The 24,195-nt window shown below is 46.5% G+C and overlaps 1 long non-coding RNA gene across 1 annotated transcript in view; it reads left to right on the forward strand.

Annotated features, from left to right (window-relative positions):
• LOC141067557 (uncharacterized) overlaps nt 1–23,305 on the forward strand; it is a 64,361-nt gene extending 41,056 nt beyond the window's left edge. The window contains exons 2-3 of the long non-coding RNA XR_012226452.1: nt 20,950–21,040; nt 22,905–23,305. This is a non-coding gene — a long non-coding RNA (uncharacterized lncRNA). The remainder of the gene's footprint in view (nt 1–20,949; nt 21,041–22,904) is intronic.
• The last annotated feature ends 890 nt before the right edge of the window (nt 23,306–24,195 follow it).

Raw genomic sequence — 24,195 nt, forward strand, 5'->3', positions numbered from 1 at the left:
ATTCGTATTATCTGTCTCTTTGATTTGTCATCAATTTTCCTCCTGTGGCCACGTCCAGGGAGGTTGGCTACAGTCCCATGGAGCTTAAATATCTGAATAATATGTGCAACTGTAGTCACAGGAACATCAAGCTCTTAGAGATGGTATTATAACTTTTACCTTTAACATGTTTGTCTATAATTTTCTTTCTAATCTCCTGAGACAACTCTTTCCTTCGCTTCCTCTGGTCCATGTTGAGTGTGATACACACCATGTCACCAAACAGCACAATGAGTATCTGTAGCCCTCTATACAGGCCCACTCAATGATTCCAAGATTGTAGACGCCTGTGATGCTAATTAGAGGAATAGAATAGATTATAATAGAATAGATAGAATAGATGTATAAACATAGAATAGGTGTGTATATATATATGTCAATGACACACATATATATATATATATATATATATATATATATATATCTCTTTATATTGCATAGAGATATAAATAGAAGATTAGCCATTAATTTATTTGTCGGGAAAGTCAATGCAGGAGCCGACAGGATAGGAGACATGGTTTACATACAGTAAACATATGCATAATTGATATATAGATGTCAGTTACCAATATGATTAGTATAGTGTGTGTGCAAATTATGGGACATGTGTGTATAAAAAAAATCTTTTCGTGGAAAAAAAATGGCATGGGCTCCCACGCAATTTTCCAAGCCAGAGAGGGAAAGCCAGCGACTGGGGGCAGATATTCATAGCCAAGGACGGGACCATAGTTCCCCCCCCCCACTGGCTACAAACATCTGCCTCCAGCTGCCCCAGAAATGGCGCATCTCTAAAATACGCCAATTCCGGTACTTAGCCTCTCTCTTCCCACTGCTCTGTAGCGGGTGGCATATGGGGTAATAGTTGGGGGTTGATGCCACCTTTCTATTGTAAGGTGACATCAAGCCCGGCTTAGTAATGGAAAGTTGTCAATAAGACACCTATCCATTATTAATCCTAGAGTTGTTAAGTGGTTAAAAAAGCACACAGCCAGAATAAAGTCTTTTAATGAAATAAAACAATAAACACAGTTTGCCATCTTTATTGTTCTGCTAATCCATGCGACGCCCTCGTTCTCCTGTAATAAGGAAAAAATAATAAACCAACAATATACCAAACCTGTCCGGCATTCAGTCCCACGCCGTAATCCATATCTGGGAGCTATACAGTTTACAACCAGGAGCGGTGCTAAATGCGCCCGCCCCAGCTGTAAACAACTGATGAAAATTTTCAAACAGACCCTCGTAGGTGAGAAATGCCGTTTTCCACTGATCCCCTTCCCGAATGCAGATAAGGTTATATGCTCCCCTGAGAAAGTGTGGAAAACCACTTAGCCCCTGACAATTGGTTAACGAGATCAGGAATGAGTGGGAGAAGATAGGTATTTCTCACCGTAATTTTATTTAGTTACCGGAAATTGAGGCATGGGCGTAAACCACCATCTTTCTTGACAAAAAAGAATCCAGTGGCCACAGGTGAGACAGAGGGATGGATGTGACCTTTGCGTAGACTATCAGAGATATAGTTTTTCATAGCGGTACGTTCTGGGCCAGAAAGATTGTATAAATGGGCTTTGGGCACTTTAGAACCTGAAATAAGATTAATGGTACAATCATAAGGACGATGTGATGGGAAGACCTCAGCCTCTGTTTTGGAGAGCACGTCTCCAAAGTCTTTCAGGTACTCCAGAATACCCTCTGGACTAATGACAGACACAAAAACAGCAGAAAGACAACCATTGAAACAATTAGGACCCCATTTAACAATATCACGAGATCCCCAGTCTATAACAGGATTATGCCTCTGTAACTAGGGGAACTCCAACACCAGACCCGCAGGAAGATTATTCATAACATAACATGAAATTTGTTCCTGGTGCAAGGAACCCACCTTGAGGAGGAATTACTCAAAGACAAACTTAATAACATTTTAAGCCAATGGTGTCTTATCAATGGCAATGATATGGATGGGAGTCTCTAACCTAAATGTCTCTAACTTTAACTTGGACCCCAGACTAGACTCAATGAAGTTCATGGAAGATCCACAGTCCACAAAGGCTGAAGTGGATGCAAAACCACCTCCATAACACAGTTCTACCTCTAACAAAACTTTTTGGAATGATGAAAATGGTACCTGACAGTCTGGGTGGCCTCCTCGACAATCACCTAGACTCAGCAGCTTGTTACTTGGTGGACAAGAGTGGCAGTCCTTCTTCCAATGTCCCTGATCTCCACAATAAAAACATAATTTACCATCACGTCATCGCTTCCTCTCTTTCTCCTTGAGGTAGGTGGCACCAACCTCCATAGTCCCCGTGAATTATATCATCTCAGACTGGATAATTCCTCTCTCCCGTAACCTCCAGTCCATATGAATAGCCTGGGTCATGGCCTCCTCCAGGGAACTGGGTGGCAGATGGAGGGCCAGCTCGTCCTTGAGATGATCAGAAAGTCCTCTCCTGAACTGGCATCTCAAAGCAGAGTCATCCCAAGACACCTCAGTAGACCACAATCTAAACTCAGAAAAATACCATCCAGCAGTGAGTTTACTCTGGGAGAGACCCATGATCATGTCCTCTGCTACCCTGACCCAGTCTGGTTCATCATAAATCAGACCTAAAGACTCAAAGAACCTGTCCACAGAAGTACGTTCAGGGGCAAAAACAGGTATAGAAAAAGCTCAGGTTAGAGGCCCCTCCCAGAGTAATGAAATAATTATCCCCACCTGTTGACTCTCATCTCCAGAGGATCTGGGTCTGAGGGAAAAAATAGCTTACAACTTTCTCTGAATGCAAGAAATCTCTCTTTCTCTCCAGAGATAGTGTCAGGGAGCGAGACCGTAGGTTCAGGAGAGTGTAAGGACACATCAGTGGGGTTAGATTACCTAACAGCAGATTTAGTCATGGAACCCTGAAAAGCAAAAGGATTAGCAATGGTCAGAATCGAATAAGACAAAGACAAAAAACAGAAGCAGGTCCGAATGCAAGCAAAGTCAAAACCAGGGAGTCAACAAACTTACAGGGAAACACCAAATCAGGACAAACAGAGGGAATAACCAGACACGGGGAAAGTCAGGGATCACAGCAGGACAAATCAGGATATGCCAGAGTCAGATACACACAGGCAGAACTATAGCTGACACCACCTGCAGGATGCAGCTGTCAGGATTCGTACCGGGGTCTAGTCTGGGTTCCACAGCAAGTTTCGCTGCCTTACTGGCTGTGCCACACAGCCAGTCGGAATATTCAGTTTCTGATCAACTAGTTCTTTTTCGTTCATCATTCTTCCCCGTTCTGGTGATTGGCTGCTTCACTGTTTCCTGTTCGTATGTCCCGCCTTCTTCCTATTTAGCACTCCTCAGGGCTTTCACTCCTTGCCGGTGATTCTTTTGTGGTACAGATTCCTGCCTTCTCCACTGCGCTGCCCGGTACAACCTCTGACAGCCTCCCGGTCTCTCTTTCGTCTGAGTACCTCTGGACTCTAGCTTTCCGCTTTGTCTTTGCTGAAAGTTTAGTACTGTTTGGTGTGTTAGTTTTGGGTTTCGTGGATTAACCCTTCAGGTTCGTTCTCTCTTTAGTATCACTCTTGTAGTCCTCCTTGCTGCTGCTTGTCTCCCTTAGGTTGTCCAGCATTAATTCCACCCTCGGTTTACCCTCACTGTAGCTCCCTGCACTTACGCCGAGGAAGGGACCGCCGCCCAGTTGTCGCCCACCGGCTAGGGTGGGACCGGCAAGTAGGTAGGGTCAGTGGGGGGGTGGAGCTCAGTGGCACCTTCTTTCCCCGCCGTGTGGTGGAATCATAACATAATCACCGGCCCCCCAAATGGACGCTATGACCTCCTTAGTCAATCAGATGCAGGGTCTTACTCAGCTGGTGCAAGATCTTGCTGCGCAGGTCCAGCGTCAGGAGCAAATTCAAGCAGCTGCCGTGGCAGGGACAACTAATTCTGAGCCTAGAGTTAACTTACCCGAGCCATTTTTCAGAGACAGAAGCCAATTTGTTTCTTTTAGAGAAAATTGTAAATTACACTGGTCAACAGCATTTTTGGTGCCAAAGATATTTCATCGAATTTAGGGTATTTTTGGGGTGCTGATTCTGAATATGTCATCAGTTTTGCCAGATTGGCTCAAGTTTTTGAGATTTTTGGTATCTTATTTATAGCACTTGTTGGTAAATGCGACGCATCATCTCATTAATTTCTTTGGATTAGTACTTGAACTGAGCAGTTCTCAATATAGTTTTGTGTTAATTAGTGTTCTAAAAGTTTGTTCATAGCTTGATTTTTGCACTAACTTTATGTTGTTGTCTGTTTTCCAGTGAAAAGCATGAACTCATCATGAAGAAGTTGTCTTAACGATCCAGACTCATTCTGTTACATTTGTGGTGAATATACACTGCCAAAACATAGAAGAAACATAACACACTTCGTAAAAAAAGTGTATTTTGCCTATTTTGGGGTTATGCTTGGGGACCAAGACAAGTTTTGGGCACCACACATAGTGTGCAAAGCATGTATCGAATTATTACGAAAATGGAGCAAAGGACAAAGAAAAAGCTTCAAATTTGGTGTTCCAATGGTGTGGAGAGAGCCAAAAAATCATCATGATGACTGTTATTTCTGTGCAGTGCAAGTGCAAGGATTCAATAAGCATAAGAAACGAAAATGGGAGTAACATGGAATCTGCAAGAAGGCCTGTCCCTCATTGTGAAGATGTGCCTGTACCTGTGTTTACCATAAATAACAGTCATCATGATGATTTTTTGGCTCTCTCCACACCATTGGAACACCAAATTTGAAGCTTTTTCTTTGTCCTTTGCTCCATTTTCGTAATAATTCGATACATGCTTTGCACACTATGTGTGGTGCCCAAAACTTGTCTTGGTCCCCAAGCATAACCCCAAAATAGGCAAAATACACTTTTTTTACGAAGTGTGTTATGTTTCTTCTATGTTTTGGCAGTGTATATTCACCACAAATGTAACAGAATGAGTCTGGATCGTTAAGACAACTTCTTCATGATGAGTTCATGCTTTTCACTGGAAAACAGACAACAACATAAAGTTAGTGCAAAAATCAAGCTATGAACAAACTTTTAGAACACTAATTAACACAAAACTATATTGAGAACTGCTCAGTTCAAGTACTAATCCAAAGAAATTAATGAGATGATGCGTCGCATTTACCAACAAGTGCTATAAATAAGATACCAAAAATCTCAAAAACTTGAGCCAATCTGGCAAAACTGATGACATATTCAGAATCAGCACCCCAAAAATACCCCAAATTCATTAAAATATTTTGGACACCAGAAAAAAAAATTTTTTTCGTTGACCTGTGTTATATTTTCAATTACGACCTCTTTCTTCTGGTCCTCCAGCTCAAAGAGTCCGTATCATAATCTCTCGCTTACGGGAGGGGCCCCAAGAGTGGGCCTTCTCTCTGCCGCCAGATTCAAATCTCCGTGTTTCAGTAGACGACTTCTTTCAAGCCTTAGGGAATATTTATGATGAGCCTGACCAAGTAGCTCTGGCCGAGGCAAATCTCACCTCCCTGTTCCAGGGTGATCAGGAGGTAGAGATTTATTGCACCCAGTTTCGTAGATGGAGCTTAGCTACCCGTTGGAATGATCCTGCCCTACGGAATCAATTTCAGCGGGGCCTTTCTCCAGCCCTAAAGGATGAACTGGTACATTACACCCTGCCCCAGTCTCTAGAGGAGCTGATGGCCTTAATGGTCAGAATTGATCACAGTTTAAGGGCGAGGAGATCGGAGCAGGCAGCAGCGCAGGTTTCTGTTTTTTCTAGGGTCACTCCGGCTGTTCCGAGTCTGCCAGCTGCCGAACCCATGGAAGTGGGAGCCATGCAAACTACCACAGAACCTAGTCCTTTCCCCCATTCCCCGAGACCGACAAACAGACCTGGTGGTGGAGTCGGCATACTCCTGTCCCCACAATGCACTTTCCAGGTCATCCCCCCCAGTTCCATCACTCTCATTCCCTTCTTTTGAAGTCCACACCATCAGGCTCTTTCGTCCCCTCTCCCTCAGAGTAGCGGTCATATACCGGCCCCCAGGCTCACCCACCCACTTCCTGGACCATTTCTCTGCCTGGCTGCCGCACTTCATGTCCTCAGAACTACCAACCCTTATCCTGGGAGACTTCAACATCCCCATTAACAGCCCCACTTCCACATCTGCATCCCAGCTTCTATCACTAACCACTTCTCTAGGCCTCTCTCAGCTCTCAACCTCTGAAACACACAAAGACGGTAACACCCTGGACCTGGTTTTCGCCCGGCTCTGCTCAATCTCCTACATAGATAACTCACCGCTTCCCCTCTCTGACCACAACATTCTCTCCTTTACACTCACAAATCCTCGCTCACCCCAGCACCCTCCTACCTACCATTCAGTCAGAAATCTACAAGCCATTAACCCTCATACACTTTCAGACTCCCTACACTCATCACTGTCCCCAATCTCTTCTTTGTCCTGTCCTGATCTGGCTGTACATCACTTCAATGACACTCTTAGAAGCACCCTTGACCAAGTAGCTCCCCTCACCCTCAGAACCTCCAAACACAGAGTGAAACAGCCCTGGCTCACATCGCAAACCCGATTTCTCCAGCGATGCTCTAGGTGTGCTGAACGCTTATGGAGGAAAACACGCACACCAGAAGACTTCATACACTTCAAATTTATGTTAAGGACATATAACTCTGCCCTTCACCTCGCCAAACAGACCTACTTCACCACCCTGATCTCCTCACTATCCAACAACCCCAAGAAACTTTTTGACACCTTTCACTCCCTCCTCAGGCCAAAAGCACAAGCCCCTATCACAGATATTTGCGCTGATGACCTTGCCTCCCACTTTATAGAGAAAATAGACAATATCTGTCAGGAAATCCGCTCCCAATCACCAAATTCAGTGACTCCCATCCCTCCCTGCATTCCCCCTGGCTCACTCTCCACATTCGATCCCATCACAGAAGAAGAAGTCTCCAGGCTCCTCTCCTCTTCTCGTCCGACTACATGCACAACCGACCCCATTCCCTCACATCTCCTCCAGTCTCTCTCCCCAGTCGTCACAACTCACCTAACTACAATCTTTAATCTCTCCCTCTCCTCTGGCATTTTCCCCTCCTCCTTCAAACACTCTATCATTACTCCATTACTAAAGAAACCCACCCTCGACCCATCCTGCACAAACAACTACAGACCAGTCTCCAATCTCCCCTTCATCTCTAAACTCTTGGAGCGCCTGATATACTCACGCCTTACCCGTTACCTCTCCACTCACTCCCTCCTAGACCCTTCACAGTCCGGTTTCCGCCCCCTACATTCGACAGAAACTACACTCATCAAAGTGACCAATGACCTTCTGACAGCAAAACGTAATGGTGACCACTCTCTGCTCATTCTTCTCGACCTTTCTGCAGCTTTCGACACTGTTGACCATCCTCTCCTACTCTCTAGGCTCCAGTCACTAGGCATTAAGGACACTGCTCTTTCCTGGTTCTCCTCCTATCTTTCCGACCGCTCCTTCAGTGTTCTGTTTTCTGGCTCTACTTCATCTCCTCTTCCTCTCACTGTTGGGGTACCTCAGGGCTCAGTCCTTGGCCCCCTTCTCTTCTCTCTCTATACGGCCCCAATTGGACAGACCATCAGCAGATTTGGCTTTCAGTACCATCTTTATGCTGATGACACACAACTGTACACATCATCCCCTGACCTTACCTCCGCTGTACTACAGAACGCCACTGAATGTCTGTCTGCAGTCTCCAACATCATATCTGCTCTCTATCTGAAACTCAACCTCTCCAAAACTGAACTTCTTCTGCTCCCACCATCTACTAACCTCCCTAAATCTGACATTTCCCTCTCTGTGGGTGGCACCATAATAACACCCCGACAGCAGGCACGCTGTCTGGGTGTTATGTTCGACTCCGATCTCTCCTTCACCTCCCATATACAATCTCTTGCCCGCTCATGCCGCTTACACCTAAAGAACATCTCTAGAATCCGCCCTTTTCTCACCATGGAAACAACAAAAACTCTCACTGTCGCCCTGATCCACTCCCACCTGGACTACTGTAATGCTCTATTAATTGGCCTCCCTCTCACTCGACTCTCCCCTCTCCAGTCTATCCTTAATGCAGCAGCCAGGGTTGTCCATCTGGCTGATCGTTACTCAGACGCGTCCGCTCTTCGCCAGTCGTTACACTGGCTGCCAATTCATTACAGGGTACAATTCAAAGTACTTGTTCTCACCCACAAAGCTCTCCACAGTGCGGCACCCCCTTACATCTCCTCCCTCATTTCTGTCTATCGGCCTAACCGACCGCTGCGCTCTGCAAATGACTGTCGACTAACCTCTGCCCTAATCCGTACCTCCCACTCCCGACTCCAAGACTTCTCCCGTGCTGCGCCAATCCTCTGGAATGCTCTACCCCAAGATATTAGGATCATCCACAATTTGAATAGTTTTAGGCGCTCGCTCAAAACGCATTTGTTCAGAGCGGCCTATCACATTCAGTAATCAAAGTCATGTTATGTTTGTGTGTGTGTGTGTGTGTGTGTAGCCCATTCACTATCTCCATCTAACCCCCACCCCCTGAAGATGGCTGGACCGTCATTGTAAATACAAACCTATGCTTTGTATCTCCCCCACCTCATTGTAGATTGTAAGCTCCACAAGCAGGGTCGTCTTATTTCGCTTTAATTATTGTATTGTTAACGTTGTTACTTATGACTGTTGTGTTTGAAACTGTTCAACTGTAAAGCGCTGCGGAATATGTTGGCGCTATATAAATAAAGATTATTATTATTATTATTATTATTATTAGTCCTTGCCGTCCACGCCACGCACCTGGAACCTGTTTTTACTGCGGGGATCCTCGGCACTGGATAAAGGATTGCCCGCGGTGCCCTTCCACTCCACAAGAATCTTCTCGGAATACACCACCTAGGCCTGTGGGTGGACAGGTAATTCCTTTAAGTTCTAAGAGACTTAGTGCCAATTTCTATCGCTTTCTCCTCCTCTAAGGGAGAAGGAGTGGCCATGATTGATTCAGGGGCTACTGCTAATTTTATGTGTTATGAGTTTGCTGTCTCTTTGGGTATTTCTTTAATTCCACTTGCTCACCCCACTAAATTAGTTGGTATTGCTAACACCCCACTAGCTAATGGGGAGATTAGTCTCTGTACTCCATTGCTATCATTTCAGGTTGGTGTACTGCATGTGGAACAACTGTCATTTTTGGTTATGCATGACCTCCCAACTAGTGTCATACTGGGGCTCCCATGGCTCCAGCTCCATAATCCCAACATTAACTGGGTTTCTGGTGAATTAGAGAAGTGGGGTGCAGATTGTTCACAGAAATGCCTGTTAACACACGTTTGTGGTATCGTCTCCGTACAAGCTTCTCTTCAGAGTCTTTTGGGCCAATTCGCAGATGTTTTTTCTATGAAGGAGTCTGAGCGGTTGCCACCTCATCGCTCTTATGACTGTACTATCAATTTGGTTCCCAATTGTAAATTCCCTAAGGGACGCTTATACAATTTATCTCCTCCTGAAAGAGAAGCTTTACGTGAGTATGTACAAGAGGCTCTAAGAAAGGGGCATATTCGTCCGTCCACCTCACCCCTGGCCGCAGGTTTCTTTTTTGTCAGTAAAAAGGATGGAGGACTCAGGCCGTGTGTAGATTACCGAGGTCTTAATGAGATAACTGTCCGTAACCAATATCCACTACCGTTGATTCCGGACCTGTTTAACCAGGTTCAGGGGGCTCGATGGTTCTCGAAGTTGGACCTGAGAGGGGCGTATAATCTCATTCGTGTAAAGGCTGGCGACGAGTGGAAGACCGCCTTCAATACCCCCGAGGGCCACTTCGAGTGTCTGGTTATGCCCTTTGGGCTGTGCAATGCTCCGGCGATTTTTCAAAATTTCACCAATGATATTTTCCAACATGCTATTGGCCGCTATGTAATTGTCTATCTGGATGATATTTTGGTGTTCTCTCCTGACTGGGACTCGCATTTGAATCATGTAAGGGATGTACTCCGCAATAACCAACTTTTCGCCAAGCAAGAAAAGTGTATTTTCGGGGTCCAAAGTCTATCTTTTTTGGGTCATATTTTGACACCCCAGGCCATCACAATGGAGCCGGAGAAGGTAAAAGCGGTTCTTAATTGGGCTCGTCCTGCATCTTTGAAAGCTCTTCAAAGATTTCTGGGGTTTGCCAACTTTTACCGCAAGTTTACAAAAAACTTCTCTATTGTGGTGAAACCTCTCACAGATCTTACTGTGAAAGGTTCCGACTTGGTAAACTGGAGTAAGGATGCAGTGGACGCCTTCACGTTTCTTAAGGAGAGCTTTGCCACTGCTCCTGTTCTTACCCAGCCCGATCAGGAGAGACCCTTTGTTGTTGAGGTTGACGCCTCGGAAGCGAGGGTGGGGGCAGTACTTTCACAGGGGACTTCGTCTTTGACTCATTTGAAACCCTGTGCATTCTTCTCAAAGAAGTTTTTCCCCAGCGGAAAAAAACTATGATATTGGGAACAGGGAACTACTCGCTATAAAGTTGGCCTTTGAGGAATGGCGGCATTTCCTGCAGGGGGCCAAACATCCTGTTACTGTCCTCACCGACCATAAGGATCTTGAATATCTCAAAACGGCCAAACGGCTAAATCCAAGACAGGCAAGGTAGGCGTTGTACTTTTCACGTTTTAATTTTGTGATTTCTTTCAGACCCGGCTGCAAAAACGCCAGAGCAGACGCGCTATCTAGAAGCTTCTTGCCTGAACAACCGTCAAACATCCCACCTGTTCCCATTTTACCTGAGAAAGTGTTTTTGGCTGCTAATACCTCTGATTTGTTTGCTGAAGTTAAACAATTTCAACATTTGTCTCCGTCCGGCTCTCCTGATAATAAATGGTTCGTTCCCTGTCATTTGCGTTTGAGACTGCTGAATGAATACCACAACTCTCCTCTTTCAGGTCACCCTGGTATTTCGGGTACTATGGAGTCAATCTCCAGAAATTTTTGGTGGCCGACTTTACGCCGGGATGCCACTGCCTATGTCAAGGCGTGTGACATTTGTGCCCGGTCTAAGGTTAACCGCTCACGGCCTTTGGGAGAACTATGTCCTCTACCTGTTCCCTCCAAGCCATGGACCCATCTGTCCATGGACTTTGTTACTGATTTACCTCCCTCCCTGGGAATGACGACCTTGTGGGTTGTGGTAGATCGCTTTAGTAAGATGGCGCACTTTATTCCTTTACCCAAATTACCATCCGCCAAGCAATTGGTCCCCTTGTTTCTAAATCATGTGGTGCGGCTGCATGGAATTCCTTCTAATATTGTCTCAGATAGGGGTACCCAATTTGTCTCCAAATTCTGGAGAGCTTTCTGTAGTAAAATTGGCGTTTCCCTTGCTTTCTCATCGGCCTTTCACCCGGAGACCAATGGGCAGACAGAACGGGCCAATCAAGCCCTTGAACAATTCTTACGTTGCTATGTGGCTGATAAGCAAGAGACCTGGGCATCTTTTATTCCCTTGGCAGAGTTTGCCATAAATAATAGGGTGAACTCTTCCACAGGGATGTCTCCCTTCTTCTGCAACATGGGATTTCACCCTAAATCAAGCTCTTTCTCTGAGGACCCCTCGGACAGTCCTGAGGTAGAGATTGTTTCCTCTGATCTGCGGTCGGTTTGGGAGCAGGTCCAAAGCAACATCAAAAAGGCTCATGACTCACAGTGCCGCTTTGCTAATAGGAAGCGGAGGAGAAGTCCTTCCTTTGAAGTTGGGCAGAAAGTGTGGCTTTCTACTAAAAATCTGAAACTGAGAGTCCCCTCTGGTAAACTGGCTCCCCGGTACATTGGGCCCTTTAAAATATCTCAGATAATCAACTCTGTTTCTGTCAAATTGGACCTCCCCCAGGCGATGAGAGTGCATAGGGTATTCCATGTTTCTCTCCTAAAACCTTATGTACCTCCAGTTTGTCCTGCTGACACACCTCCTGTTGTTGTACTTGGTCACCCCGAGTTTGAGGTAAGAAAGATCTTGGACTCCAGGAAAGTTCGTGGGGTCCTGCAGTACCTGGTGGACTGGAAGGGGTGTGGCCCTGAGGAGATGTCATGGGTGTCTCATTCCGAGGTTCATGCCCCCAGGTTGTGTAGGAGGTTCCATGTCGATTTTCCTGAGAAGCCTTCCCCGGGTGAGGGTCCGGAGGCCCCTCATAAAGGAGGGGGTAATGTCAGGATTCGTACCGGGGTCTAGTCTTGGTTCCACAGCAAGTTTCGCTGCCTTACTGGCTGTGCCACACAGCCAGTCAGAATATTCAGTTTCTGATCAACTAGTTCTTTTTCGTTCATCATTCTTCCCCGTTCTGGTGATTGGCTGCTTCACTGTTTCCTGTTCGTATGTCCCGCCTTCTTCCTATTTAGCACTCCTCAGGGCTTTCACTCCTTGCCGGTGATTCTTTTGTGGTACGGATTCCTGCCTTCTCCACTGCGCTGCCCGGTACAACCTCTGACAGCCTCCCGGTCTCTCTTTCGTCTGAGTACCTCTGGACTCTAGCTTTCCGCTTTGTCTTTGCTGAAAGTTTAGTACTGTTTGGTGTGTTAGTTTTGGGTTTCGTGGATTAACCCTTCAGGTTCGTTCTCTCTTTAGTATCACTCTTGTAGTCCTCCTTGCTGCTGCTTGTCTCCCTTAGGTTGTCCAGCATTAATTCCACCCTCGGTTTACCCTCACTGTAGCTCCCTGCACTTACGCCGAGGAAGGGACCGCCGCCCAGTTGTCGCCCACCGGCTAGGGTGGGACCGGCAAGTAGGTAGGGTCAGCGGGGGGGTGGAGCTCAGTGGCACCTTCTTTCCCTGCCGTGTGGTGGAATCCTAACAGCAGCGGAGCTAAATAGCAAACCTGAAACCAGACTGAGGCTGAGAAAAGTTAACCCCTGAAAAGACCAGACCGGGAACATAGAAAGACAGGACTCAAAACCTGGTCTGGATCATGACACCCCTATTGCGGGATGCAAACCGTTTTCTGTTTGCAAACACAGCATGTCGCGATTTTTTTCCAGCTCGATCGTGATCCAATCTGAGCTTGAAAAAAAAATGGAGATGAGCACACAATCATAGATTAACATTAGTCTGAATTCATTCCGATTTTTTATCGGATTGAATTTGTCCGTTTTCATCACAGGTGGGCATGAGCCCTTAGAAATATATTTGCTTAAAAAGTTGGTGATGTGCTCAATACATATTTCACCCACTGTTTGAGATACTATGCTTGGTTGAGTATGAAAATCTTTCTACTCCAATAACAGCTTTTTTGGTATCTTTTTTTACTGTGACATCATTGTTGCAGTGTGACACACATGTAACGTTTTGCCATGCCAGCTAATCAAAGGAATTGGGTCGCCCTCCCAGGGCTGTGGGGTACTCGGTACCGGGCCGGTGTCAGGGGGATGTGTCACAGCAGCTGTGACCCGATCCGTGGCCCTGGGTGCCCAAGCAATGGGGAAATGTAGTTAATGGAATGGAATAGTTTGTGACGCCACCTGTGGTGTTTGGCAAGCAAGATGTTAAGCCAATGCTGCGTGCAGATCCTCTGGGGCTGATGGTGTGTTGCAGCATAGATGGTGTAGCTCCCCACAGGTGAAGCTGTAACCCCAGGGCAGTGTATAGGCGCAGGCGGTGTGAGGAATGTTGGTACCCAGATGTAATGCATTTACAGCCAACTACTCCACCGGTGTCTGCTGCAGAACCATAAGTGTCCATACAACCTCGGGGACCGGGCCCTGACCTTGCGCTGAGAACCTATAGGCAGGGTTCCTCTTCCATCCCACAACTCCTCTCTGTTCTCCTCCTCCTTCGTTCCGCACTGTTCCTTCTCTCTCTTATGGAAGCTTAGGTTGCAGTTCTACGTCTTTCTCCTTCTGTTCCTTTCCCGTGGCAGCTGGCTCAGATCACTGAGGCAGCTGCAACACTCCTCCTCGGACCCGTCCTCAGACTCTCCTGACTGACTGTCCTTCTCCTGCCTGACCTCCCATCAGACTGCTCTCTCAGACTGATCTGATCTGTAATTCTAAACCTTCCCATCCTTTTATATATCTCAGCTCCACCCACCTCCCAGCACATCTCGTGTTACGAAGCAAGGACCCACGAAAGGTGCTCTGCTACCCTCTAAGCATGAAGCCGCAATGTGGTCAGTGCTGAACTATCCTGTGTGTGGGATGCAGGTGTTGGAGTGTGGAAAGGAGTTCCCAACTTACCTAGGTGGTGGGGCACTACACCTTAGGAGAAGGTGCAGTACCTCTGTGGCGACTGAGTCTCAGGGGCGCCACAGATGCCGTCAGGTAAGAGTCAGTTTTCAGGGCCATGGGTATAACTATAGTAGGCAGTAGCGTAGCTACTGGAGGAGGCAGAGGGGGCCATCGCCCCGGGCCCCATCCCATGAAGGGGCCCACCCGGATCCATGGTCTCTTCTGAAATGAAAAAATGAAATGAAAAAAGCATATACAGAATGGGAGGAATAGGGCTAAGCAACAGCACATGTGAAAAAGACTTGGGTATACTAATAGATCACAGATTGAATATGAGTCAACAGTGTGATGCAGCAGCAAAAAAGGCAAATGCAATTCTAGGATGTATTAACAGAAGCATACAGTCTAGATCATGTGAAGTCATTATTTCCCTCTACTCCTCTTTGGTCAGACCTCATCTGGAATATTGTGTCCAGTTTTGGGCACCACATTTTAAAAAAGACATCAACAAACTGGAGCAAGTTCAGAAAAGAGCGACCAGAATGGTGACCGGTCTGCAAACCCTGTCTTATGAGGAACGGTTGCAGGATTTGGGAATGTTTAGTTTGCAAAAGAGAAGACTGAGAGGAGACTTAGTAGCTGTCTACAAATATCTAAAGGGCTGTCACATTGTAGAAGGATCAACTTTATTCTCATTTGCACAAGGAAAGACTAGAAGCAATGTGATGAAACTGAATGGGAGGAGACACAGATTAGATATTAGAAAAAACTTTTTGACAGTTAGAGTGATCAATGAGTGGAACAAGCTGCCATGAGAAGTGGTGAGTTCTCCTTCAATGGAAGTCTTCAAACAGAGGCTGGACAGACATCTGACTGGGATGATTTAGCGACTCCTGCTTTGAGCAGGGGGTTGGACCAGATGGCCCAGGAGGTCCCTTCCAACTCTGCGATTCTATGATTCTATGATTCTGTCATAAGGCTGCATTGAAGGTGAACACAGCAAATATCTTGCTCCCCTATCTTCCCTCAGGGCTCATACTCAGTTGCAAGAGACTCGCGTGATTCTCGTGCGAGTCTCTCGCATGAAAACCTGGCACTGCCGCTGGCACTCAGACCGGAGAATGCGGCTACATGTATTTCTATGCAGCTGCACGCTCCTGTCCCAGTGCTGGAGGCAGTGCCGGGTTTCCATACGAGAGACTCGCACCGAGAATCGTGCAAGTCTCTTGCAAGTGAGTATGAGCCCTGAGACTCGACACACTCAAAGCTCCCAACCATCCCGATTTTCGCGGGACAGTCCAGATTTTGACACCCCCACCCTCGTCCCACCCAGGACGATATTTTTCCCGCATTGCACTGAGCCACCATGCCCCCCCATGCAGCGACCCCATCCTCGCAGTCCCAGAGAGCCACCACAGCCTGCAATGATGTGGCTGGGCTGTGTGTTCTGTGTGTATAGGACCTGTGAGAGGGGAGGAGTCGGGGTCAAAGGATCAGGGGCCTCCGTGTCTGCACTCTGCAGGACTCTGCTGTGCTGGTTGTCATGGTGCTGGATGAAGTAAAGTTTCTGTGTGGGGTCAGGAGGGGTTTACAGTGTGGATGTAGCAGAGCTGTGTGTGTACGAGGTGGACGGAGCGGAGCCACGTGTGTGTACGAGGTTTATGGAGTGGAGCCGCGTGTCTGCGGAACGGAGCCCTATGTGTACAAAGTGGACGGAGCTGAGCCATGTGTTTGCAGAGCAGAGCCATGTGTATACGGAGCAGAGCCGCGTGTGTACGAGGTCTATGGAGCAAAGTCGCATGTGTACAAGGTTTACGGAGCGGAGCCATGTGTGTACAAGGTTTACAGAGCGTGGCCGCGTGTGTACAAGGTGTACGGAGCAGAGCCGCATGTGTACAGGGTTTACGGAGTGGAGCCGTGTGTGCGAGGTGTACGGAGCGGAGCCGTGTGTGTACGAGGCATACAAAGCGGAACCGTGTGTGTATGAGGTGTGCTAAGCCATGCGTGTACAAGGTGTATGGTGGGGAGTATTCATACCTCCCAACCATCCCAGATCCAGCGGGACAGTCCCGATTTTGAGAGTCTGCCCCACTGCCCCGGCCAGGAGCTTTCTTTTCCCGCGGACACAGGAGTACACGACGGAGCCCCGAGGAGCACTTTAAAACTCGCACGTGACGTTCCATCGGAAGTGACGCGCAGGAAGCTGATTGAAAATTAGGTAATTTCGGAAGGAGATTATGATGGAACCAAGGAGGATAGCAGGCCCAGGCTAAGCCACAGAAAACCAGAGAGGTTGGTAACTAAGTGGATTGCAGACCCCTGATCCTATCCACACAACTAGCAGTAGCCATGGAGCATACCTACGATGATCCTAGACGCCTCGGCACAGCCGGAGAGCTAACTAAGCCTACAGCAAGAAAGGGGAAATCTAAACTGCCCCGGAGCAGACCCAAAGGAATAGATAGCCCCCAAACATATATTGTCGGTGAAACAAGATGAAAACACAAACGCAGGCAGAAAAATAGACTGAAAAAACGATGGGGCCCACACTGACTAGACAGGAACGAAAGGAAAGACACTGTCTGCAATCACACAAAAAACCCTGCAAAAAGTCCAACACGTCTGATGCACAAAAAACACTGAAGTCGCACGACTTCGCCCCCACTATATCAGCACTCTGGTATATTCTGAAAGCAAAGCAAAAAGAGACCAATATAACAGTGACAAAACAAACTGGCACAAGCAGTAACATATGGGCGATGATTCAGCACAGCCCCAGCCGAAGCTAGCTGACCCGCACAAAGCAGAGATAGGCAAAACCAGATCAAATGCAAACAGAATAGCAAATGGACCACTTAGCTGAACCATGCAGGGAAAGAGCAGGAGACATCAGACCTCAGAAGGCACAGGAAGAAAATCACCAGCAGGGATAGAGGGAGTCAGCTGTCTTAAATCCCAATCAGAAACCCCAGATCTCCAATCGTCTTCCTCATTATCAGGTGGCAAGCCTCTGTCAATCAGATCAGCTCCACTACCTCCAGTAACCACCAGAGGGAGCCCAGAAAGAGAACTTGCAACCTCTCTGTCAATCTGACCAGCTCCACTACCTTCAGTAATCACCTTTCCCCTCTTTCTTTTTCTTTCTCTCTCTGTTCTTTCTTTCCCCTCTTTCTTTCTCTGTTCTTTCTTTCTCTCTCTGTTTCTTTCTTTCTTTCTCTCTATCTGTTCTTTCTTTCCCCTTTCTTTCTTTCTCTGTTCTTTCTTCCCCTCTCCCTCTCTGTTCTTTCTTTCCCCCTTTCTTTCTTTCTCTCTCTGTTCTTTCTTTCCCCTCTTTTTTCTCTTTCTCTCTGTTCTTTATTTCCCCTCTTTATGTCTCTCTCCCTCTCTGTTGTTTCCTTCTCTTTCTTTCACTCTCTATTCTTTCTTTCCCCTATTTCTTTCTCTCTCCCTCTCTGTTCTTTCCACTTTCTTTTCTTTCTTTCTCTCTCTGTTCTTTATTTCCCCTCTTTATTTCTCTCTCCCTCTCTGTTCTTTCTTTCCCCTCTTTCTTTTTCTCTCTCTGTTCTTTTTTTCTGTCCCCTCTTTCTTTCTCTCTGTTCTTTCTTTCTTTCTCTCCTGTCTTTCTCTCTCTCTGTCCTTTCTTTCATTTCCTCAGTACCAGCCACTGTGCCCACAATGCCAGCCACTGTGCCCATACTGCCAGTCACTGTGCCCTCAGTACCAGTCAGTGTGATCAGCAGTGCTAAATGGTTGTGGTTGGGGCATGGACATGAGTGTGTCTAGTTGTGAAATGGGTGTGGTTGGGGCGTGGCCTAAAATTTGCCGCAGCGCGCTGAGCACACTGCAGCCTTTGTCAAAAGTTGGGAGGTATGAGTAATTGGCAGCGCTTTGGACACAGCACACGCCACTGTGTCCAAAGTACTGCCGGCTTTTGAATGTAGGTGATTCTGCATGTGTTCATTGAACTGTGCAAAATCATCGCGTCTAAAACCTTGTCGGGGAAAATTTATTTTGCGGAGACTGAGTGTCTCCATGAGATAAATTCACATGCTGCGGTCTGGAAAGACGTGCCACATGTCCGTCTCCGTGGGTTATCCGCGGGTGTCTCAGCATGCATAGTGGACATGGTATATCCACTATGCTGTAACATCTGGATGCTGCGAATTGGGCACTGTGGATCTACAGTGTCCAACCCGCAGTGTTTACTGACCGCGGGAACATACCCAGCTGGGACACTACAGCCGCTGCTGATAGACGCCGCTCCGTACACATCCCCATACACACACAGCTCCGCTCCGTACACCTCGTACACATCTCCGCTCCGTACACCTCATACACACGTGGCTCTGCTCCGTACACCTTGTAAACGTGCGGCTCCGCTCCGTACACCTCGTACACGCGCGGCTCCGCTCCGTACACCTCATACACACGGCTCCACTCCGTACACCTCATACACACGGTTCCGCTCCGTACACATCGCACACGCGCGACTCTGCTACATCCACCCTGTAAACCCCTCCTGATCCCACACATACTTGCCTCATCCAGCACGATGACAACCAGCACAGCAGAGTCCTGCATACACCGAGGGCTGTGCGCACAGAACCTGAGATGAGGTCACAGGAGGGGAGGAGTCAGGGGTCACATGATCAGGGGTCTCGAACCGAGGTCCCTAATCATGTGACCCCCTGACTCCTCCCCTCCTGTGACCTCATCACAGGTCCTGTGCGCACAGAGCAGGGATTTATCAGTGAGGGGCTGCAGTGGCCGGTGGGTCTGTCTGAGAGGGCAAGGATGGGGTCGGTGCATGGGGGGGCGTGGTGGCTCAGTGCAATGCAGGAAAAATAAGCTCCCACCCGGGACAGCGGGACAGGCAAACAAAAAGGGGACTGTCCCGCCAGATTCAGGATGGTTGGGAGCTATGCAGTTACTGATTGTGTGCACCTACCCAAAAGCTGCGGTGTTTCAGAGAAAAACATACTAATAACTGCTGGGGAGTGAGCGGCACTGTGCACTAGTCCTACAGACAGGTCTCCGGCAGCATCTTCCTGCCCGATGACAGTGACTGATAAGTCTCTGCTATATGCACACGTAGGATGATAGTTGTCAAATCACTCTTAGTGGGCAGGAGAAGCCGCTGGGGACCTGTCTGTAGGACCAGTGCACAGCGTCGCTCAGTACTCAGCAGCTATTAGTATGTTTTTCTCTCAAACACCGCAGCTTTACTGAGACAAACATACCTGGTGAGATACTACAGCCGGTGCTGATACAAGCTGTACATAGTTTGAGCAGCCTGTATCACTTGTCAGACTCCCTTTAAAGGGGTAGTCCAGTCTTGGTATAAACGTCTGCAGTCAACCTATGTGACTGCAGACTGCGATATCATGACAAGGTGCAGTGCGCCTGCTGCCATGAATCCGATCGGGTGCGATCAGGCGGTCATGCAAGCTCATGTATGCTATTTACACAATCTGACTAGATACGTTTGGCGTCTTTCAATAAAAAAGAATTGAGAGAAGCCGAAAGAGTGTAGTCAACACATGACTGCAAGTTGTATACCTTCGGTCACATGACCGCCTGCTCACATCACTGATACAGGGGCCTTTATTACTGTACATGGGGGACTCAAGGGACATTATTACTGTACATGGGGGGGACTCATGGACCATTATTACTGTACATGGGGGGACTCATGGACCATTATTACTGTACAAGGGGGGGACTCATGGACCATTATTAAATGTTAATATAAGTAGAACTCCGCACTCAAGAGGAATGCAACAAGAATTACATTATATTCATAATCCAATTAGTTCATTGTGAATTTTCAGGGGGCCCTCATATAGTGTGGAAGCCAATATAAAGTGTGGGGACTGCTGTGGGGCCATTATACAGTGTGAGAGCTAATATGAGCACCATTCTACAGTTTAGGGGCCATCATATAGTGTGGAGACTACTGTAGAGGCTAATATAAAAAGTGTGAGGGCCAATACGTAGTATTGGGGCTACTACGGCTATTGTGGGCCCCGTAGAATGTAAGTCCGCAAGGACAGGGTCCTCTCCCCTCTGCACCAGTCTGTCATTGTAAATTTGTTTACTGTTAACGATATCTATAACTTTGTATGTAACCCCTTCTCATGTACAGCACCATGGAATTAATGGTGCTATATAAATAAATAATAATACTGTGGGAGCAAGTAGACCACGTGGAGTCCATTATACAGTGTGGGTGTTACTGTGGGGGTCATTATATTGTGTTTGAGGGAGCAGTGGGTCCATCATACTGTGCATAGAGGAGCTGTGGACCCCCTCCTATGTATAGGGCAGCTTTGGGCCCTTCATACTGTGCATAGAGAAGCTGTGGACACATCATACTGTGTATAGGGAACATGTTGGCCCATCATACTGTATATATGGAAACTGTGGGTCCCTCATACTGTGTATAGGGGAGCTGTACATTTTGTGGACTCGGGACCATATTACATGTTAAGCGGGCACTTAAGAAGCACTATTGTTATAGAGGCACTCAAAGTTTTGTGACTGTAAAGGTGGCAGTATCAGTAGGAAAGTTGTGCGGGCATGGAATATATGGGAACAGTGCTGGAAAAGTGACAAATCATATGTGTCTGTTGTATTCTCTGCAGCTGAGTCCTGGCTGGAGAAGTTGTCATGTTGGTCTGGGCTAGATGGAAAAGACCGGAGAAGTGAACGATTCCATCAGAAAGAACGTCAGCGGTAAGTCACTATTTATAAGTGTAGTGTAATTTCCTGTATGTCCTGCAGTAGTGGGATCTAGCACCATATGGCAGTAATAACACTGTTTTTTTTATAGAGATTTATTTTCAGTAATACCATGGTCATCAGCAGTTGTTCCCCTATGCCGACAATAAGGTGTGCGCCACTATAGTTGTAATCAGGGTTACCTGGGTAGGGGCCCACTCAGATGTTTCGCCCCTCTGAGCTAAACCCATAGCTACACCTCTGATAGTAGGTGTAGGGGTTCCAATCGCACCCGGGCCGTGGGGCCTAGAGGGGGCCCAAAAAGTGCTTTTGGCCCATATGAACAGACAATTACTTTTTAAAGACCTGTGATAGTTGAATAACCTGTTGGAGATTTTGCATTGGGGCCCAAGTGGGTGAAGTTATGAGACTGTTCAGCGCTCTCATACACCGACCACAGATTACCAATGTGGCCACTGGATTTGGTCCTGCGAATTGATTCTACCAATTCTAGTGTCAATCCATTCTCCGATGAGTTGAAGTGAAACTTCAGACCCTATGTAGCATTCGTGACTTGTGTGAAGTCTTAAAGGGGTTGTCCAGTCTAAAATGACAAGTCTGCAGTTACGATTATGGCTCACTGCGTGCTATTAAGATTATCCGGTATCAGTGCTGAGATTGGTAGTCACATGACCCCAAGTATATAATATGCATACTCCCAACCACAACCCAACTAGATTGTTTCCGACCTTGTGCAATGCGCTTGTATTGAGCGCACTGGAAAGTGTCTAGTCAGGTTCTGGTCAGGAGTCTGCATGCTGCATACTTGCAGTCACGCGAATGCTGACAATGGCGAATCCTCACAGTGCGCAGTGCATGTGCTGATAGAGTGACGGTAGAATTGTCATTTTAGACCACACAACCCCCTTTAAGTCGGCCATACACATTAAATAGTTGTTGGTCAAACGATACTTTAGCTGATCATTCTGCTGACAATCATTGCAGCCGACTCTCCCATACACAAGTGTACTCATTTGACTGAGCGCTACTGTGTTCTCTATGAAAGCACTGCTGGCTGACACGGTGACTTATCTCTGGTAGAACTTTGCAATCGGCAGTTCGAAATCGGACATATGTGATCGACATCCCCCAACCATCAGTTGTCTGGCGCCACAACATTAGTCCAATATGCATGGGGGCCTTAGGGTACCGTTACACCTAGCGACTCACCAGCGATCCCGACCAGCGATATGATGTGGTCAGGATCGCTGGTGAATCGCTGGGTGGTCGCTAGTGAGCTGCTACTCAGGCAGATCTCACCAGCGACATCGCAGGGGACGGGGATCGCTACTTACCTGTAAGACGCGGCGATCCTGCGTCCTCCCGCACGGCTCCACGCATCGCTCATCGTCACAGCAGGAAGCGCCGCAGGAGGTGCCCGACAAGAAATGGTCCAGCAGCTTCTCGCGCGATCAGCGATAACCAGCGGGGGAGCCGGTCGGAGGTAAGTATCACATGCAGCGATATCGCTAGCAATATCGCTATAACGTCACAAAATCGGTGACTTTACAGCGATATTGCTACCGATATCGCAGTGTGTAACAGGGGCTTTAAGTTTGGAACTTCTTGTGTGGTTAATATCTCTTTTATCTGACATAATGTACTAGGCAAATGCAAACATTCTAGATGATCAAACATAATTTGCAACAACTCTGCAGCACAAAGATATCAGAATTCTCCAGTAATCTGTTACTGATGAGCTGTAAGGTTATTACATTGTATCCAGGTGTATATGCATCTTTGTTAATAATGCATCTCGATCTTATTAATTGTCATACACCCCGCTGATCTCATGAGGCATTTTGATTTGTTTCCTCAGTCATCACTTGTTTAGCAGCAAACAGCCATGAAAATGAGTCCTAGCAGATGTCAGCTAACTGACGGCTTATATCCCCTTGTATTTTGCATTTCACTGTTCGGAGGCAATTTTCCATCTAGTGAGCTGGCACGAGGGCCCGAGGACCGACAACTACAAGCCAAACAATCCCTGGGCAGTAAAACAAGTCATTGTTCCATGTCAGTGGAGATTGTCCATCCATTCCTCTTAAACAGATATGAGCACATGGAGAGACACTGAAAGCACTAGTTATCAAAATCTTGTTGAAAAGAAAACACCCCCAAAAAATTTGCTATATGAACATTAATGTGAATTTCCCATAGAAATCAATTTTATTGGAAGCCGATTTTAAAGCAGATTGTATAGCTGAATAATTTTCTAAATCCAAGTGAAAAAAAAAAAATTATGAATGATGCTACACGAGTTGATTGTTATCCCTGCTCGATATGTCATTCAGTTTCAAAATGAATAAAAATTATATATTATAAAAGTTTTAAAAATTACTAATATTTAATTTTTATTAATTATTAAACTTAAAATAATTACACTTTTATTTCTTAAAGTTTTTTTTGCTTTCTTCATATTACTATTTAATTTTCTTTTTGCTGTCAATATTTTCTGTAAAAATGTTGCTTAACGTCTGAGATTCCATGTATTATACGTGTAAGCAGTTTGTACCTCTCTGTAACTATCACATCTGTTCCCAATAAAAGGACATTTATTTTATGATTCAAGATTTACTTTGAAAATAATTCAATTTTTTTTTTCTTTTTCCTCCTCTAAACAAAAATAAAAGGTGATGAAATGTCTCATTTTTCAAATGTCTTTGCTTTCAAAATTATCAAATTAATCTGTGGGATTGTGAATGACAGAACAAAGGCAAGGAAGGAGCTGAACCTCCCAGTCTATGTGCAGGGATGTGCTAACATCTGACTATCTCCACACATCTTCACCTATATTAGCCAATTGTGTCTAGATAAGCGGAGGACAATGCTCTGTGCCGGTCATTACCATTTTTCTTAACTCCACTTATCCAAACTGCTAAAAAGATCCAGAGCCACTGCAGACAATTAGGCTTAAGGGAAGTAATATATCTCAATAAGTATCAGGCAGAGTTTCCCTCTCCCTGCTTGAAAGAACATATATAATTTGATTGGTTGCTGAGCTCATTCCCTCTGGGGAATTCTAAAGAAAATAGCATTTTTTTAAACACTAACCAGCACAAACCTCCAGCCCTGTGAAACCAAAGGGGAAGGCGGAGATCGGCATCCCC

The sequence above is a fragment of the Dendrobates tinctorius genome, unplaced genomic scaffold, assembly GCF_039654945.1.
Source record: "Dendrobates tinctorius isolate UK_male_01 unplaced genomic scaffold, ASM3965494v1 ptg000013l, whole genome shotgun sequence".
Classification (NCBI taxonomy): Eukaryota; Metazoa; Chordata; class Amphibia; order Anura; family Dendrobatidae; genus Dendrobates; species Dendrobates tinctorius.